This window comes from Haematobia irritans, chromosome 5 (assembly GCF_050003625.1).
Source record: "Haematobia irritans isolate KBUSLIRL chromosome 5, ASM5000362v1, whole genome shotgun sequence".
Classification (NCBI taxonomy): domain Eukaryota; kingdom Metazoa; phylum Arthropoda; class Insecta; order Diptera; family Muscidae; genus Haematobia; species Haematobia irritans.
The window spans coordinates 89245855-89267041 of NC_134401.1; the positions used below are offsets into that span (position 1 = coordinate 89245855).

Sequence of the window (21187 nt, forward strand, 5' to 3'; positions counted from 1 at the left end):
GTTACAAACATATGCACTAACTTATAATACCCTATTCCACAGTGTGGCGCAGGGTATAAAAATGGGTCCGTTCACGATTTTGAAACGTAATTTTTACTTTTCAAAATGGTGAACGGACGCTAACAAAATAAAACGGAAATCTTTGCAAAAAGCGAAGTGGAATGTTCGCGGTTTCGTCCACGATTTCATGAACGCACTCAGAAAATTGAACGTCTTAACTTCAAGTAAATTCCATAATATTGAGTAGTTCAAAATTGTACTCACAGTTAGTTAAATTTAACTATCGATAAACACAATTAACTCAATGGAAGTAAATTGAACTTACGGCCATTGCCAGCAAAATGGTTAAGAACTCCCAATGAGTTCGTAAATGGACTGAAGTAAATATAATAATAGGGAATATGTATTTTCTCGAACGTATGTGCGAAGAAGTTCCTCAGTGTTACTGAACTTTTACTATGCAATATCACGAAGTCTAGTTGGACACGAAATTTCGCTTTTCTATGACCATGAAAAAGCTTAAAATATTCGTTAGACGTTCTTATGGCACGCAGAAAAAAGTTAGCCGTTTTATAGCAAGAATGAACTACGTCGATTGAAAATTGAACTGAATTATACTCCACGGTTTGAGATTTCCACCCGAGCGCTCCTGTATAATATCTGTACACAGAAAAAAAATCACGAAAAATTTTCCAATTAAAATCTTAATTGACTTTTACAAAATATTCAATTAAAATTTTAATTGAATCAACAAATTTTTTAATTAAAATAAAAATCAATCACACAAATGAATAGTATCAATTAATTTTTTAATTGGATCAATTAATTTTTTAATTGACTGTCAATTAATTTTTTAACTGATACTATCATTTCTGTGATTGAAGATATTTCAATTAAAAAATTAATTGGATCAATTAATTTCGTGATTGAATCAGAAAAAAATTGTTTGTGTGTAATTGTAGATGGAAATTTTCCCCTGACTGCTAGAGCCACATCTGCGTATGCCACCACGTTTTTGCTTTCTTTTTCAAGGGAAACCAGAAGGTTGTTTATAGCGACATTCCAAAGAAGAGGTGAAGAGAAGGGAATTCCTTCTTGGGGAGTACCTCTGTTCAGATCCCTTTGACGGTTGGCTTGTGGCTAAAATACGTCTCTTGGTTACAAGTTCGGCCAACAGCCTAAGTATTCCTTGACCAACATTCAAATATGCCAATCGCCAGTGCCGCACGAGGCCTCTTTCCTCCGGTGCTGTGGGCGGTAATTTGGATGGTTACTGCGATAAAAATTCTATTACTGCTTTGACAACATGTAATAGTATCCGCGCACAGGGATGCTCTTGGTCTCCTAATAAAGGTGATTCAGGGGTCGTTCTGTCGCAGTTCTAAAGGCAGTGTTCTGACAGGTCTGTATGTTATTTCACTGCGTGTCGCTTGTTTGAGGTATCCACCCGGTGCTGCATACTTTACCATTGAACGGCCAATTGCCTTGTATGTAGTCAACAAAGTTTCTTTGTCCGCTCCCCAAGTGCTACCGGCAAGCGACATGAGGACATTGTTTCTACCGCGAGGCTTATCATGTTTAATTGATTGCATATGTCATCAACAATAGGCCCGGATGACATGATTGTACAGTCGTCCGCATATGGTACAATCTCAACGCCATCAGGAGGGAGTTGAACAGAGAATAAGTAGAGGTTGAACACCGCCGGAGATATCACCCCACACTGGGGAACTCCGTGTTTCACTCTAAACGTCTTGACTTCTTATCTTTGACTTCTTTATCGAATAGTCTGGCATGGTAGACCGTATCGAATGCCTTCGATAGGTCTAGCGCCACGAGTTCCGTCTTCTGACACGGCTTGTGCTGGTTGAGTCCCCTGTTTATTTATGTTGAAATGACATGCAAAACTGTTGTTGGGCTATCCACTTTACGGGATCCATGTTGATGGTTTGCTGCTAGAATATTCTCCACAAGGCTGGGGAGGAGTAGTGCCTAAAGTGTCTTGGCTACTGGCACGAGAAGTGAGATCGGTCTGTACGAATCACCAATATTCGAGTCTTTGCCTGGTTTCGATAGTGGAATTGCTCATTTCCAGACATCGGGTATAATGAGTAATTCCAAGGACAAATTAACGAGTCTGGTCAAGTACTCAACTCGCAATGATCCCAGATACTTCAGCATTAGTATAGAAATTCCGTCCGAGCCCAGCGCCTTGGATGGTTTTGTGCTGCTGATGACATCGGTAACTTCGGAATCACCTTAACCATTTTCCAAACATCGGGTGTAATGATTAATTTCATTAACGAATTGTATGACTCTCGAATTCGTATTCAACTCACAGTATTCCTAGATACTTCAGCATTAGGATAGAAATTCCGTTTGGGGCGAGCGCTTTGGATGGTTTTGTGCTGTGGATGGCATTGGTAATTTCGGCTGGGGTAAATTGTGGTATGTATGTCACTGCTTCGGATATCACCAATACGACGAATGGTTCCCCATATCGCTCTATCACAATCGGGAAGCTCAGTGAACTATCGATTGAAAAACTTCGCGCATCTCTTCCGATCAGTCATTGTCACGTGGCCAAAGATGACTGAGATCCCCTCGTCCCTTGTGGCTGTCATATCGGTGTACGTGTTGTTTCGCCATGAGTTCTGCTTGTGTTTGTCTACTATCAGAGAACTGATTCTGCATAGATGACAAGTCTCACAAAGGCCATTCGACCAACTTGTACGAAGCAAACGGCTACTCCGTTGATGATGTCCCGAACTTTCCCAGGCAACATGCGTGTAAGAAGTGTGTAATAGCTCATTGAAACGTGGATCGGTGTAGTCTATGAAAGATTCCAACTAGGTTTTTTATTCATTCTAAGTTTATGACATCAGAAGGTCGGCAAATGGTGAGAATTATGGCTAGGTGATCGTAACCCAGTGAAACGACATTTTGCTTTGTTACCTCCTTTTATCTGACCAGGATTTCTACAGCCACCGGTAATTCTGGTACTTCGGCCTGGACATCGTTTTTATTTTGATTTTTTCGAGTAACATAGTTTAGTGATTGGAATCCTCGATATTTTATGACGTTCCAAACCGTCTTGCATAGTTACGGCAATAAACTGGACGAATATGGAGAACAATTGGTTACCGCAACAAACGTTTTGGTGGCTTTTGCTTGTAATATCTTTTGTTCACATTTATTACTTGCAAAAATCCAACGACTGTGTGAGTGTATAGGAGAGTTTGGCTTAAATGCAGTTATGTTTTTGCTACATTCACATTACGTGTAACATATTGCGGAGTTAGCTCATGGGTTGTTACTACATTTTAGACTGTGCTCTTATTTCCGTAACATAAGGTTAAAGCACACTGTTGGCATTGGCTTTTCCTTATATCCTGTGAATGGGAAAATGCTTATCTGCGTGTGTGAGTATGAACAAATTTCTAAATTTCACTGGAAGTCATTTGCTGTATATGCAAAGAATGTATGCAGAGATAAAAAGTTCATACACACGAACACGAACATACGTACATAGAAATATATTTGACTGCCATTTTAATTAATTTCATTATTCTCTGTTTTCTCCCTCTCTCTCTTTCCCTCTCACTGTGTTGCTTGTGACCATGAAAAAATGTATGCATTATAATGAAGTTGTCAAAGAATTCATAAATGAAACCAGAATTGAAATTACTTGCATAAAATTTGAAGAACATTTCATTGTTGTTAAGCATATTAGAAATGTCATTAATATAGAAATGCTTAAGAAAATTTTTGTTGTATAAACAATAGAAAAATGTGACCGAGAATATTCCAATTACTTTTTTGTACCCTGGAAATTGGAAGTTGTTCTAAAGGCACAACTTTAAAAGCTCTTCCAAAAATCTCCTCCCAAAGATGTTGTTTATTTTACCTATACAGGAATTTATTTTAATTAAATTTTTTGTAACTCGCTTTTTTCATATTTTTAATAGGTAATTTTATGTTTTCCACCATAGGATGGGGGGGGGTATATTAACTTTGTCATTCCGTTTGTAACACATCGAAATATTGCTTTAAGACCCCATAAAGTATATATATTCTGGGTTGTGGTGAAATTCTGAGTCGATCCAAGCAAGTCCGTCCGTCCGTCCGTATTTTGAAATCACGCTAACTTCTGAACGAAACAAGCTATCGACTTGAAACTTGGGACAAGTAGTTGTTATTAACGTAGGTCGGATGGTATTGCAAATGGGCCACATCGGTCCACTTTTACGTATAGTCCCCATATAAACGGACCCTCAGATTTAGCTTGCGGAGCCTCTAAGAGAAGCATATTTCATCCGATCCTGCTGAAATTTGGTATACGGTCTCTAACAACCATGCAAAAATTGGTCCACAACGGTCCATAAATAGATATAGCCCCCATATAAACCGATCCGCAGATTTGGTTTGCGGAGCCTGTAAAAGAAGCCAATTTCATCGTATTCGGTTGAATGTTGGAACATGGTGTTAGTATATGGTCTCTAACAACCATGCCAGAATTGGTGTATATTGGTCCATAATTATATATAGCTCCCATATAAACCGTTCTCCAGATTTAACCTCCGGAGCCTCTTGGAGGAGCAAAATTCATCCCATTCGGTGGAAATTTGGTACGTGGTGTTAGTATGTGGTCTCTAACAAACACGCAAGAATTGGTCCATATCGGTCCATAATTATATATAGCCTCCATATAAATCGATCCCAAGATTTGACCTCCGGAGCCCCCTGGAGGAGCAAAATTCATCCCATCTGGTTCAAATTTGGAACGTTGTGTTAATATATGGCCGCTAACAACCATAGTAAAATCGGTCCACATCGGTCTATAGTTATATATAGCCAATCCCCAATCACACAAAAATTGGTCCATATCGGTTCATAATCATAGTTGCCACTCGAACCAAAAATAATCTACCAAAATTTTATTTCTATAGATTTTATTTTCAAAACTTTATTTCTGTAGAAAATTTTGTCAAAATTTTATTTCTATAAAAATTTTGTCAAAATTTTATTTGTATAAAAAATTTTGTTAAAGTTTTTATTTCTATAGACAATTTTGCTAAAATGTGTATTTCTATACAAAATTTTGTTAACATTTTTATTTTTATAGAAAATTTTGTTAAAATGTGTATTTCTATAGAAAATTTTGTCAAAATTTTATTTTTATAGAAAATTTTGTTAAAATTTTTATTTCTATAGAAAATTTTGTCAAAATTTTAGTTTTATAGAAAATTTTGTTAAAATTTTTATTTCTATAGAAAATTTTATTAAAATTTTATTTCTATGGAAAATTTTGTCAAAATTTTATTTCTATAGAAAATTTTGTTAAAATTTTATTTCTATCGAAAATTTTGTCAAAATTTTATTTGTATGAAAAATTTTTTTTAAATTATATTTCTATAGCAAATTTTGTTAAAATTAAATTTTTATAGAAAATTTTGTTAAAGTTTTTATTTCTATAGAAAATTTTGTTAAAATGTGTATTTCTATAGAAAATTTTGTTAACATTTTTATTTCTATAGAAAATTTTGTTAAAATGTGTATTTCTATAGAAAATTTTGTCAAAATTTTAGTTTTATAGAAAATTTTGTTAAAATTTTTATTTCTATAGAAAATTTATTAAAATTTTATTTCTATGGAAAATTTTATTTCTATAGAAAATTTTGTTAAAATTTTATTTCTATCGAAAATTTTGTCAAAATTTTATTTCTATAAAAATTTTGTCAAAATTTTATTTGTATGAAAAATTTTGTTAAAATTTTATTTCTATAGCAAATTTTGTTAAAATTAAATTTTTATAGAAAATTTTGTTAAAGTTTTTATTTCTATAGAAAATTTTGTTAAAATGTGTATTTCTATAGAAAATTTTGTTAAAATGTGTATTTCTATAGAAAATTTTGTCAAAATTTTATTTTTATAGAAAATTTTGTTAAAATTTTTATTTCTATAGAAAATTTTGTTAAAATTTTATTTCTATAGAAAATTTTGTCAAAACTTTATTTCTATAGAAAATTTGTCAAAATTTTATTTCTGTAGAAAATTTTGTCAAAATTTTATTTCTATAAACAATTTTTTCAAAATTTTATTTCTATAGGAAATTTTGTTAAAATTTTATTTCTATAGAAAATTTGTCAAAATTTTATTTCTATAGAAATAAAATTTTAATTTATACCACGTATGGTCTTACTTACAATTTAGAAGGCGGTGTGAGGAGGTTTTAAGATACCTTGCCATCGGCAAGAGTTACCGCCACCCAAGTAATTCGATTGTGGATGACAATCTTTAGAAGAAGTTTCTACGCAATCCATGGTGGAGGGTACATAAGCTTCGGCCCGGCCGAACTTACGGCCGTATATAGTTGTTTTCATTTAAAATAGGTTAAACACCGAATAAGAATTAATTGAATAGTATAACATTTCTTAAATTTTGTCGACAAAAAGTCCATTCTAAAAAAATTGCAAATTTTTAAAAATATTCAATGTCAAACGTTACAGAAATGGGTTAGAATTCAGTAAAAACATAAAAAAAAATTATAAAAATTATTTATTTGGCAAAATATCACAAAATTTTTTAATTCAAATCCATAACACTGAATTCTGGTCACACTAAAATTTTTTTATATACTCTTAATCATATTGAAGTCATTTAAGAAGCGTGTTGCCAAAATTTCGGGTCGCCACGCCCATTGTTTTGGGCGGTAGAAAATGTTGACTGGGCAACTTTGAGCAATTGTGGCTATAAAATGGTTAGTTTTGTAATTATAGACGTATTACGCTTTATTGGATTTTTTTTAAATTTTTTGTTATTGCTACAGTAAATATATACTTGGATGTGCGCGTGAGTGAAATTTTATTTATGCTCACTCACATTCACGTTCACGAAATGAAAAGTTATACACGCGCACGCTCACGGACGAACAAAGTTTATGCCTCATGTGCCTGCATGATTAACCACAATTTTCGTATTCACGACAAATCTGGTGATTCAAGAAAATTTTCGGAACACGACAATTGACGTGATTCACGACAAATCTCATGACTCGCTGCAATTACTGATCAGTAAATAACATTCTAAAATTTGACTTCCTCAAATATTTTATTTGATATGTACTACAACAGATTTAATAAAATTATTCAATATTTTTTTTTGTAATTTTCGAGAAAAAAAATCTCATTTATAAAAATCATTTTCCAAATTCGCAAATATATTTTTCTTGAGGCACATGCGTATTAATGAAAATAAACTTGCTAAATGACAACCAAATTAACATTTCTTCCTTTGATTGTTCGGAGAAATTTTCAATAGTTCGAAATCTGTAGTCAAAAAATCGGTGATAAAAGTCATGACATTTCTGCGGTTTTGAGCAAGAAGATAAAATTTTTCCGACTTAATATATTCAGCATTTTTTGTTGGCCGAGTCAAAAGCTACAACTTTGCTGGAGGCTACACAAAAATTCACACCATTTTCGAGCTATGGCCATGCGAACCAGTCTAGTAAAATCCAGAAACTACTTTTCAACTTTTGGAATTTTTGTGTTACACTGTGTACTCAAGTAATAAAATTGTGCTTCTTTTTTAACAATGTAGAAATAAAAAGAATTTCATGTAATCCATTATTGTAAACCTAATTCATTCCGATTTCAAAAACAAAAAAATACCCTAATTTATGGAAATTCCACACCAAATCCCCAACACAAAAACTTCGTCCCAATTCACGAAAAATATCCACAACACTGGCAACAATGCTTCTAATATTCTAAATCCCTGAATGGTTCTTCAATTACGTGACGGTGTGAATAGTACTCACTTTTAGCCATCATCATCAGACCACTTTAGCCGTATTTGAATTTTAACGATATTGAAATTATGCACATTTAAATAAGGCTTAAGTTGTTACGTTGTTGTCGTTAATTCTCCTTAAACATTCAAAGAATTTGTTTAAACCTTCACTTCTCTCAATATTTTAATCATTCTGCCTTGTGTTTAAATGGCTTCCCTTCATCTTCTGGAAAATTCCAATACAATGCGAACTACTACAATATCCTGACCATTGTTTCACCCATATGGCATTCATAAACTTAATTCAAGGACCAAGGAGAAACGTGAGAATTATCAACTTTCTGACTGAAACATTGCTACAATGTCTCACATGTCAAAGATGAATGTATCACTGAAGGATGCTGCATATGAAGTTATCCATGCACGTATACAGTCCTGCTATTTCGAAAGCAGCACAAACGCTGCAATGATGCACAAAGTTGACTGTGGCCTGGTCTGATGCATGCCAAGTAGTAAATTTCTTCAATTTACTATGTCTAGACACGAAAAAAGCACAAGTGTAGCATCATCATCATCAGCACCATCACCAACTCACCATGAATTGCATCTCCTTATAAGAGATATTGTGCATCAATAATGAAGTCAAAGAGTATGGAATCCTTGAAAGATGGTGGAACAAAGCTCTTCTTAAAGCCCATAACAAGATGTGTATACAGTGAGACTGACATGTATTGCAATCAACTTTAGGTTGCTATCATTTCTAAGCCGCTCTTCAGACAATGGCAATATTTATTCGAGTGACATTTCGTTCCATTGTACACAAGCTTAAATCATTTGGATATAAATAAAGTTATACGTGATGGAATCCAAGCCGCAGTGGTAAGATATTTACAAATCGCGAGAACGAATGCAACACATATTCATAAGTGAGCTTAGACTAATGCCATTGAAATTGCATAAAGTGCAAGAGCTCACCAATGCACAAAACTAAGATAGACTGGAAAGAGCAAAGAATCCTCTCGATTGAGCGAAAGTGACTAGTTACCGAATTCTAAATTGAGCAGTTTATGAACAAACAAAATGATTGGATTTATTTGCTAAAGATTTCGGCCACCTTCGATCGGCCAGCAGAACTCAAACGCCGCCGATAATAATAGATTGGACCGCCACAACATCGGATGGTCGCTTCCCACTCGTATTCATCGACCTCGAAATAAATGCCGAATATTATCGGGGAAATGTCCTAATAACAGCATTGAAACCCAGGGCAGACAAACATTTCGGCCACAGGCAAGACATTCCAACGGGACGCCCTCAGCACCAACCAAGAATGGCTTACAAGGGAGGTTCATCGCTTCATTTCTACTGCAAAATAGCCACTACAATCTCAATCCCTTGTACCTTTGCGCCTGAGCCATTTTTATACCCTCCACCATAGGATGGGGGGTATATTAACTTTGTCATTCCGATTGTAACACATCGAAATATTGATCTAAGACCCCACAAAGTATATATATATATATATATATATATATATATATATATATATATATATATATATATATATATATATATATATATATATATATATATATATATATATATATATATATATATATATATATATATATATATATATATATATATATATATATATATATATATATATATATATATATATATATATATATATATATATATATATATATATATATATATATATATATATTCTGGGTCGTGGTGAAATTCTGAGTCGATCTAAGCATGTCCGTCCGTCAGTCCGTCTGTTGAAATAACGCTAACTTCCGAAGGAACATAAGTAGTTGTTATTGATGTAGGTCAGATTGTATTGCAAATGGGCCATATCGGACCACTTTTACGTATAGTCCCCATTTAAACCGATCCCCAGATTTGACATCCGAAGCCTCTTGGAGGAGCAAAATTGGTAAATATCGGTCCATAATTACATATAGCCCCCATATAAACCGATCGCCAGATTTGACCTCCGGAGCCTCTTGGAGGAGCAAAATTCATCCGATCAGGTTGAAATTTGGTACATTGCACTAGTATATGGCCGCTAACAGCCATACAAAAATTGGTCCATATCGCCAAAAATAATCTACCAAAATTTTATTTCTATAGACAATTTTGTCAAAATTTTATTTCTATAGAAAATTTTGTCAAAATTTTATTTCTATAGAAAATTTTGTCAAAATTTTATTTCTATCGCGTTTTGTTTTTTTATACCCTTCACCATAGGATGGGGGTATATTAACTTTGTTATTCCGTTTGTAACACATCGAAATATTACTCTATGACCCCATAAACTATATATATTCTGGGTCGTGGTGAAATTCTGAGTCGATCTAAGCATGTCCGTCTGTTGAAATCACGCTAACTTCCAAACGAAACAAGCTATCGACTTGAAACTTGGCACAAGTAGTTGTTATTGATGTAGGTCGGATGGTATTGCAAATGGGCCATATCGGTCTACTTTTACGTATAGCCCACATATAAACGGACCCCCAAATTTGGTTTGCGATCGCTCTAAGAGAAGCAAATTTCATCCGATCCGGCTGAAATTTGGTACATGATGTTAGTATATGGTCTCTAACAACCATGCAAAAATTGGTCCATATCGGTCCACTTTTACGTATAGTTCCCATATAAACGGACCCCCAAATTTGGCTTGCGATCGCTCTAAGAGAAGGAAATTTCATCCGATCCGGCTGAAATTTGGTACATGGTATTAGTATGTGGTCTCCAAAAACCATATAAACCGATCCCCCGATTTGGCTTGCGGAGCCTCTAAGCCGATCCGGCTGAAATTTGGTACATGGTATTGGTATATATTCTCTAATGACCATGCAAAAATTGGTCCACATCGGTCCATAATTATATATAGCCCCCATATAAACCGATCCCCCGATTTGTCCTCCGGATCCTCTTGGAGGAGCAAAATTCATCCAATCCGGTTGAAATTTGGAACATGGTGTTAGAATGTCGTCTCTAACAAACACTCAATAATTGGTCCATATCGGTCCATAATCATATATAGCCCCCATATAAACCGTTCCCCAGATTTGATCTCCGGAGCCTCTTGGAGGAGCAAACTTCATCCGATCCGGTTGAAATTTGCAACGTGGTGTTAGTATAAGGCCGCTAATATCCATGCCAAAATTGGTCCATATCGGTCTATAGTTATATATAGCCGATCCTCAATCACACAAAAATTGGTCCATATCGGTTCATATTCATGGTTGCCACTCGAGCCAAAAATAATCTACCAAAATTTTATTTTTATGGAAAACATTGTCAAAATGTTATTTCTATAGAAATTTTTTTCAAAATTTTATTTCTTTCTACGCCATCCATGGTGGAGGGTACATAAGCTTCGGCTTGGCCGAACTTACGGCCGTATATACTTGTTTTATTGTGAGTTAGTACTTCAATCATATTTGTTGTTTTGATCTCAGCTTTAAAAGCGCGTCCATCCAACCACACTGAAAAAAAAGCATACTCGGTTCCAAAGATTTTGTCTTTACTTTAAAAAATTTGGTATTGATTCCGAGCCAAAGAAGCGGAGAATACAAGTAAGGATACTTTTAAGACACAATTCTCTTTTAAATTTAGGTTTTGTGTACTTGCTTCTAGGAAGCAAATTTTAATTTTTCGCTTTCTCAGCTTTTTTTCTTCATATGCTATCAAAGACCTTTAAAAACGAGTTAACGGCAACTTTATTTTCCAAATTAAGACTCGACTTCCAGTAGAAATAATGCTATGTTTGAAGTAAAAAACTTCTTTAAAATAAAGTTTTGAAAAACATTTCCTATATTTGAACGATTTTTTGCTTTGTAGTCAAGATGCAAAAAGACAACAAATTTAAAGACAATTTCATTAAATTTAAAGAATTTTTCTGAATTATTAAAGTCAAGTTGACCTTAGCCTATAAATTTTTTCTTTCATGTTAAGATACCCATTTTTAAGTCAAATCACTTAATTTTAAGGACAATACGACTTCATTGAAAAGTTTATCGACTTTTGGACAAGGAAAATAACTTTATTTTAGAGAAATGCGTCTTCTATGCTAAGCAAAATTTGTATTCGTATTTTAAAGACATGAAATCTTTGACCTCACGACAATATTTTTTTCAGTGCATCTTGCAGTCTATAGGGCTTTGTCCAAATAAATTTGACAAACATTCTTTTCCTCTGTTGGTTAAGCTACTCTTGTAGTTTAGTCAACACAATGGTTTTAAAGCTGAGATCAAAAAACAGCAATAACAAAACAAAAAAAAATATTTCTATAGAAAATTTTGTCAAAATTTTATTTCTATAGGAAATTTTTTCAAAATTTTATTTCTATAAAAAATTTTATCAAAATTTTATTTCTATAGAAAATTTTGCAAAAATGTCATCGCTATAGAAAATTTTGTCAAAATTTTATTTCTACAGAAAAATTTTGTCAAAATTTTATATCTATAGAAAATTTCAAACTGAATTATATACGTATTTAATCGGCCTTTTTTGTTTAATATATGCCCCGTGTAACTTATAATTTAGAAGACGGTGTTAAGAAATTTTAAGATACCTTGCCATCGGCAAGTGGTACCGCAACCCAAGTAATTCGATTGTGGATGACAGTCTTTAGTAGAAGTTTCTACGCAATCCATGGTGGAGGGTATATAAGATTCGGCCTGGCCGAACTTACGGTCGTATATACGTGTTTTATTATATTTCAATCAATAATCAACCATCCTAAATTGACAATTATACAGTTCTCCAATTTTGGACACTAACTAACTAATAATACATAAATACCTCCTTCGACAGCCGAAATCGTCGATTGAGCCTACAAAAAGGTGATTTTCTCACAGTGCACACTATTTCAAACCCACGCACATACACCAATGACAATGGATACTCGTATCCCTCGTATTATTGTCGCCGTATTATTTTATATTCATATCTTCTATTTCAGAAGGAATTTGGAGGAATGCAGCATTGAAGTCGCATTTCTTTGCTACAAAAATGTTTCTTTGTCCAAAAGTCGATAAACCTTTCAATGAAGCCGGTTGGTCCTTATAGTTAAATGATTCGTCTTAAAATTGGGTATCGTAACATGAAAAAAAAATGTTGTTTGACTAAAGTCAACTTGGCTTTAATAAAACAGAAAAGTTCTTCAAAATTAATGAAAGCGTGTTTAGGTTTGTTGACTTTTTGTATCTTGACCTCGAAGCAAAAAAACCGTTCAAAAATCGGTGATGTTTTCAATACTTTATTTCAAAGAATTTTTTTTTCTTCTTAAAACATTGCATAATTTCTACTTGTAATCGAGTATGAATTTGGTAACTTAAGTTGTCATTAACTCGTTTTTAATGGACTTTGATAGCATACGAAGAAAAAAATCAGAAAAAAACGAATATATTAAAATTTGTTTCCTAGAAACAAGTACGCAAAACTCAAATTTAAAATAGAATTGTGTCTGAAAGTTGTCCTTACTTCAATTATCCGCTTCTTTGGCTTGGAATCAATATCAAAGTCATTAGTGTAAAAACAAGATCTTTGGTACCGGGCATGATTTTTTTCACCACACCTAGGCTATCGCATATTATATTGTATCAAAGTATTGAGAATACCAAATACTGTGAGTCACTGTACATAACCTCATTCGTGATGAATTTATCTTCACGGGCATGTATGTTTTTGTTTTCAAACTTATCTCTTTTTTTCTCTCTAGGCAAATTAAATGTCAAGTTTATGTTCATATTTTATTGCCATAATAAAATACACTTACACGAGTTTTGTAATGTGGGCGGAATTTTTGAAAGATTAGACGTGGCAAACTTGTGCTTCATTGTTGACTTACATTTTCATCGGTTTTATGGCCGCACGATATCAGAACGCAGGTGTTTTTAAGGACATTGTTGTATGATTTAATGGAAGGCATTCATTCGTAAGATGAATATTCACTCAAAATAATGACATCTGAGGTGAACTCTCAGGGCATAGGAAAATGGGATGGCACACGCACTTATTTGATGACCTTTCTACATACAATATCAGACAATTTCTTTATATAATTCACGTTTTGATAGGTTGCATGATGCTATGAGTTTGCATATTACTATTAAAGGTAGCCATGTGTTTTCAAACTCAATTCAGGTATGGTCTCAAATATCAGCTACGCGATATTCTCGTAAGATGCAAAACCTTATCAAAAGAATTTCCATGGAAGTGAAGAAGTTAAAGGACATTTTTGTAATTGTTTTGTTTTACTCCTTTTGTATTGTGTTTGCGACATTTAATAGTCCTAAATAAATTGTCACAAAAAACTGCATCGGTATCCAGCAAAAAATTTTGAAAATTCTTCTAAAGGCACAACTAAAATATCCTCCCAAAGATGTTCTTTATTTTAACTTAAGATGAAGTTCATTTGAGTCCATTTTTTTATGACTAGCTTTTTTCATATTTTCAATGGGAAATTTAAAATGTTATTATTTCAAATTGGTTAAAAACAGAGTAAGAATTAATAAAATAGTGCAAATTATTTCCATTTTTCCGAAAAAAATGCTAAATCCTTTCTAGAAAAATATATTTGATGTCAAACTTTCCAGACAAGCGTTATATTTAATACAATAAAAATCATAAAAAAAATGTAAAAAATATTTATTCGTCAAAAAATCACAAAATTCCTTAATTCACATCCAAAACACTGAATTCGCATCACACCTTAAGAAGTGATGCAAATTCAGTGCAATGGCTGTTGAAATGGTGGACATCCATCCTATGACAAGCCCATGTTAAATTCATCGTTTCTGCGTCAATTTTGCACCACTTCCGGATCCAAAAAGAACATTTTCACTACTTTTTTGGCGATGCTTTTTTACTGCCCAGCAAAAAAAGCGTCGCCAAAAAGTTAATGCAAATGTTCTTTTTGGATCCGGAAGTGGTGCAAAATTGACGCAGAAGCGATGAATTTAACATGGGCTTGTCATAGGACGGAAGTTCTCCATTTCAACAGCCGTTGCACTGCATTTGCATCACTTCTTTAGGTGTGATCCGAATTCAATGTTTTGGATGTAAATTAAAAAATTTTCTGATATTTTGGCAAATAAATAATTCTTATAATATTTTTATAATTTTTAATGGATTTTAACGCTTGTCGGAAACGTTTGACTTCAAATATTTTCAAAATAACACAATTTTTTCAGATTGGATTTAGCTTTTTTGTCGACAAAATTTAAATGATTTGTACCATTTTATGAATTCTTACTCTGTTTTTAACGTATTTGAAACAAAAAAGTTAAAATTACCCATTAAAAGTATGAACAAACCAAGTTATAAAAAATTGAATTAAAAGAACTTCCTGGTTAGTTAAAATAAAGAACATCATTGGGAGCGCATCTTCTGGAAGTGCTTTTAAAGTTGTGTCTTTGGAAGAACTTCCAAATTTTTTAGCTGGGTGGCTAGTGGAAAAAGTTCTTAACGGATACCGAGATGAGCTTAACCATAAATGTTTGTTACACTACACAAAAACCGGGTACCCTTCCAGTAACTAAAATTTTGATAAGATTTAGAAAATTTAGGTTAATTTTAGAAAATTTTAAACTAAATTGTATTACAAACGCAGATGTCACGCCGATTTCAAAATAAATAAATATTTTTCGGCAAATTCATTAGACATAGTTATTGTTTTTTCACTTATCAAATACAAGTTTGTAGTTTGAGCAGCGTTGCCACAACGAAATTTTATTTTGGACCAAATTTCTACCAAAATCGGGCCAAAATCGCACCCAACGAACCAAATTTCCAAACTGCATTAAAAAGTAATTTTGTTGCTTTTAAATAAAAGCAACTATACAGCCTTAAGTTCGACCGTACCGAATCTTTAATACCCACCACCATGAATCAAATATTAGGGTTTCCTTTGAAATTTCAAGAGGGCTTGAGGACACTTCCCGAAGATAAATTTAAAGATTTCACCTATGAGGACTATATCAGATTCTGGATTTATAAGAACCATTTTTGTTTGAGTTTTAGAGGAATCATTAACATCCCGTGTAAGTGTGCAAGAAAATATGGACCGATACTCACCGTTTTCGGCACACCTCTTTATGGCCCGAAAATACCTCTGGATTTCCAATTTCAGGCAAATTGTATATAAACTACGGATTCTATAAACCCAATAAAATCGGGAGATCGGTCTATATGGGGGCTATACCAAAACATGGAACGATACGGACCATTTTTGGCATACCTCTTTATGGTCATAAAATACCTCTAGATTTCAAATTTCAGGGAAATTGGATTAAAACTACGATTTCTATAAGCCCAAGACCCCAAATCGGGAGGTCGGTTTATATGGGGACTATATCAAAACGATATAACCCATCTTCGATATCTTGACCTGCCTGCAGACAAAAGACGAGTTTGTGCAAAATTTCAGCACGATTGCTTCATTATTGAAGACTGTAGAGTGATTACAACAGACAGAAAGACGGACATCGTTATTTCTCCCTGATCAAGAATATATACTTTATATAGTCGGAAATCGATATTTCTATGTGTTACAAACGGAATGACAAACTTATTATACCCCCGTCACTATTCTATGCTGGTGGGTATAATGAAGTAAACCAGAAAGGGCTGATATGATTTGATTTAGCGGTTGACTTCGGAATCAAAACATCGACTTGTAAACTTCTTTAAAATTTGGAAAAGTAAACAATTTGAAAATTTCTTCTTAGACGTAGTTGAAGAACACAACAGACTCATTTGGTTTACTGTGGTTTAGCCTCACAAAGACCGATCTCCCTATTTAACTTCTTGAGGGAATACAAAAAAATTTCTGAATTTTCATCTAATTTGCTGAAGTGTTGCTTTACATCCATAATTTGATGCGTCCAGTGTGATTCATATCGGTCCATTTTCTTATATAGCTCTCATTCAAATGTAGAGGTTAAAATTGTCCCAAAAAGAATAAAACCTAACCGAAGACTTAAAACACGAAATTTGAAATCCAATTTTCTCTCTTGAACGCTTATCCGGTGATTGAAATGGTATATAATCCCATAGATTCTATTGAATATGTAATAAAAGAAAAAAGAATTAAATACTAAAAAAAATTGATAAATTTAAAAAAAAAAATATGAAAATGGACCAAATTGGGCTAAAAATCGTTTGGTCGGACCAAATTTAAAAATTATAAATCTTATGGACCAATTTTAGTCCAATCGGACCAACATGGGAACGCTGACTTTGAGGGAAAAAATTGGAGTTCAAATTTGCAAAAATGTCTTTAGTATCACACGTTGTTGAAGATGGGCGTATTATTGGTAAAATGTACAAATTTAATAATATTCCGAACTATTTTGTGGGAGACACGAATTTAGTAAATTTGTATGTTTCAATTTTATATAATTTTCCCCACCTTTATTTGATCATTTAAATAACGTATACAAAAAATTATTAACCCATTACCGTCCTCTGTCCCCATATGACGACACCTGTTTAAAGTCGAATAACTATGAGCTACACGTTATTTTTTGGTAGTTTGTTCTTGACAGTTTTATACTGCATCTGATCTATAAACAAAGACAATTTGTCGCATTTGATAAACAAGTGTAATATTCAGTGTGTTATGGTCTTGTTATTATTCGGATAACTTTCGTAAAATACATTCAATAGTTTTATGTGTACCAACCTCACGACAATATTTTTCCAGTGTATAAATAAGTATGAACCAATAGCAATTAATTTTCGCACAGTAATTAGAGAGCCAAATTTCATTGACTGGATGAGACTCCAGAAGAAAAATTTTGAGGGTATGCTTATATGGGTCTATTTGTAACTATGAACCAAATTTTTGCAAGATAAGTAGTAAGCATGTACTCACATCACGTATCTAATTTCAATCGGATTGTATGAAATTTGCAAGATCTAGGGGTCACCCTACAGGCCGGATTAACAAAACCCTGCCTGTAGGCAGGGCCTACTATGAAGATGATTCATTCATGTCCATTTTATTATAAGTAGGCGCCATATATAACGATTTCTCGATTTATCTTATTGTCGTTCTTAGATGGTTCGCTCGTCCAATATCAGAAAACCAAATTTTGCCATTCCTAGTTCAATTATATCACAAACAAAAAACACCCAACAAATATGTCCTTAACGTAATATAAGTTTTATTTCCACGAGTTCTGAAATGAATGAAGAGCACGCAGACACGTTCCAAAAGAAACAGAAACAATCTGTATTCAATTTCTTCACATCAAGAGCGTACTTGAAAATATTGGTTGAAAACAATGATGGGGAATATTGACAATGACAAGTACTAGGAGCTGTGAACGTATGCGAGAATATCATAATCACACAATACTGCCGCTTCAACTAATTCAAATATCTATACAACGTTACACCCACATAGATATTTATTTGGTTTGAAGGATATCTACATTCTTTCCTATATCAGTTGGCATGAATTGCAAACTAGCTTAGGTACGAAATTATAAAAGTGCCGCAAAAAATAAAATTTTATATGGAAGAAAAATCTATATGGCATCTGTGTCTCAATTATAACTATATCTAAACTATTTTTGTCACAAAAAAGTCCTAAAAATATTATGACCCCAAAACAGAACGCGTACTATGTATTGGTAACAATTTCAATGAATGGACATTTACATTATTATCAACGACCATAACTTTAAGGGTGTTGAAACAGACATTGAAGATGTGGATCTGAGTAAAATGAAATGAGTCGCAAAACTCACAACCTTATAATTTTTATAAAATCATATAATTTTCATAAAATGTTTGAGACGTAGATGTTAATATGACATTCACATAAGCCAGTAGTCGGCTTGTTGGCCACTCTAACTTCTTCTTTCCATCGTACTCTTCTTTTCTTTCAGAAATTCTGTGTCCTTAAAAAATTTCTTCTTGTTGTTGTTGTAACAGTTTTTAATGTAGTTTCATCCATTTTGTTCTATGCTTTTGTAGTTCAGCTGGTAGCCAGATCAAGGAACTCTGTAACAAGGATGGGGTGTGTCCAGAGAGATCTGGTAGTGAGACGGGTAGGCTTAGCTGGGCAAGCAAAAAGGTGACGAGTGTCATGTGGCCGTTGATTACATATGGGACACACGTCAGCTACGCTGCTATCAATCACTGATAAGTATGAATTGAGGCGGCTGCACTTGCCTGATCTTAGTTGAGCCAGAACTACCCTTGTCTGCCGTGGGAGGTCTCTCTCCTCCGGTGCGATGGGCGGCGGTCGGACTCCGAGAACAGGATTAACCTTGTAGCTTCTCACCGCTTCAGCTACAGTATCCTCATGAATCCTGTTCAGACCTGTCTGGTATGCTGCCCGATCTAGAGGCTCTCTTTTGTAACGCTGGATCTCTGGCTCTAGAAGGTGAAGATCAACCTTTACATTCCTGGGTGGAGGTTGTCTATCCACAAGATGGTGATTCAGATGACAACTTCGATGGCAACCCAAGAGGTACTGCTTTGACAACATGTAGTTGTGTCGACGCACTGGGATGATCTTGGTCTCCGCATAAAGGTGATCCAGGGGTGTACTGCGGAGACATCCTGTTGCGGTTCTAAGGGCAGCGTTCTGACAGGTCTGTATGTTATTCCACTGCGTATCGCTCGTTTGAGGTATCCACACTGGCGCTGCATAGTTTACCACTGACCGGCCAATTGCCTTATATGTAGTTAACAAGGTTTCTTTGTCCGCACCCCAAGTGCTGCCGGCAAGCGACTTGAGGACCTTGTTTCTACCGCGGAGCTTATTACAAATTGCAGTGGCATGGCGGACGACTTATAAAGGCTGTCGAATGTGACCCCGAGAATCTTGGGGTAATTTGTTGTCGGAATTGTTTCGCCATCGACTCTGACATTCAACTGCCTGCGTACTTCCGCCGTCCATGTAGTGAATAGTGTGGCTGAGGATTTGGTGGGAGATATCCTCAAATTTCTTGCAGTGAAATAACTGGTAAGATCAGCGAGGTAGACATTTAATCAATCGCAAATGTCATCAACAATGGGCCCGGATGCCATGATTGTGCTATCGTCCGCATAAGACACAATCTCGACGCCGTCAGGAGGGGGTGGAATCGGGGACAAGTAGAGCTTAAACAGTGCCGGAGATATCACCCCGCCCTGGGGAACTCCCTGTTTATCTCTACGGGGTTTTGACTTCTTGTCCCTGAATTCCACGTACGACTGGCGTCCACACATATAATTCAGAACCCAACGCTTCGTTCCTGCCGGTAGGGACGTGTTCTCGATGTCCTCGAATAATGTGGCATGGTTGACCGTATCGAACGCTTTCGATAGGTCAAGCGCCACCTTACGGAATCCATGTTAATGGTGGGCAGCTGGAAAATTCTCCACAAGCCTGGGGAGGAGTAGTGCCTCAAGTGTCTTGGCTACTGGCGAGAGAAGGGATATCGGTCTGTACGATTCACCTTTACTCGAATCTTTGCCTGGCTTCAGTAGTGGAATCACTCTTCCCATCTTCCAGACATCGGGTATAATGAGTGATTCCAAGGACAAATTGAGGAGTCTGGTTAGGTACTCAACTCCCAGTATTCGCAGATGCTTCAGCATTAGCATTGAAATTCCGTCGGGGCCCAGCGCCTTAGATGGTTTCGCGCAGTTGATGACATTTTTAACTTCGGCTGCTGTGTCGTCGGCTCGGAGACCACGTATGCGACGAGTGGCTCTCCTTTTCGCTCTATCACTCTCGGGATGCTCGACAAACAGTCGGTTGAAGTATTTGGCGTATCTCTTCGGATCAGTCACAGTCACGTCGCCAAAGGTGACTGAAATCCCATCATCCCTTGTAGCGGGGTTCGAGAGGGCTGTCACTGTTGACCACAATTTACCAGTTCCTGTGCCTAAGATACATTGCTTCAGGTGCTCTAACCAAGTGTTCCTCTTGTGCTCGTCGACTATCTTACTAATCTCTAGATTTAGTTCTCTGATTCTAGGATCAGTTGATGATGTCCCGGAACGCCCTCTGGGCAACATGAACATGAGAGGGGGACGGGAGCTCACTGAAGCGGCGATCGGTGTATTCTCTGAAGCCTTCCCAGTTGGCTTTCTTTTGATTGATAAACGCCCTGCGTTCAGAGGTTATGAAATCGGAGGGTCGGTTAATGGTGAGAATTATGGGGAGGTGGTCCTATCCCAATGAAATGACGGGTTGCCAGGAAACGTCATTTATCAGACTAAAGATAAATCTGGCGAACTGCTGTAGTCACCCATAATTCTCGTGGGGGCCTCTTCGTTCACCGTGCAAAATGTGGAGTCATCTATCTGCTCTGCCAAAGCTATGCCTCTCTGGTCATTACCTAGGAATGAATGCCAAAGTTCATGG

The 21187-nt window shown here is 35.2% G+C and overlaps 1 protein-coding gene across 1 annotated transcript in view; it reads left to right on the forward strand.

Annotated features, from left to right (window-relative positions):
• The window catches only part of LOC142238121 (uncharacterized), a 464847-nt gene that overhangs the window by 213439 nt on the left and 230221 nt on the right, over positions 1 to 21187 (forward strand). The window lies entirely within an intron of this gene.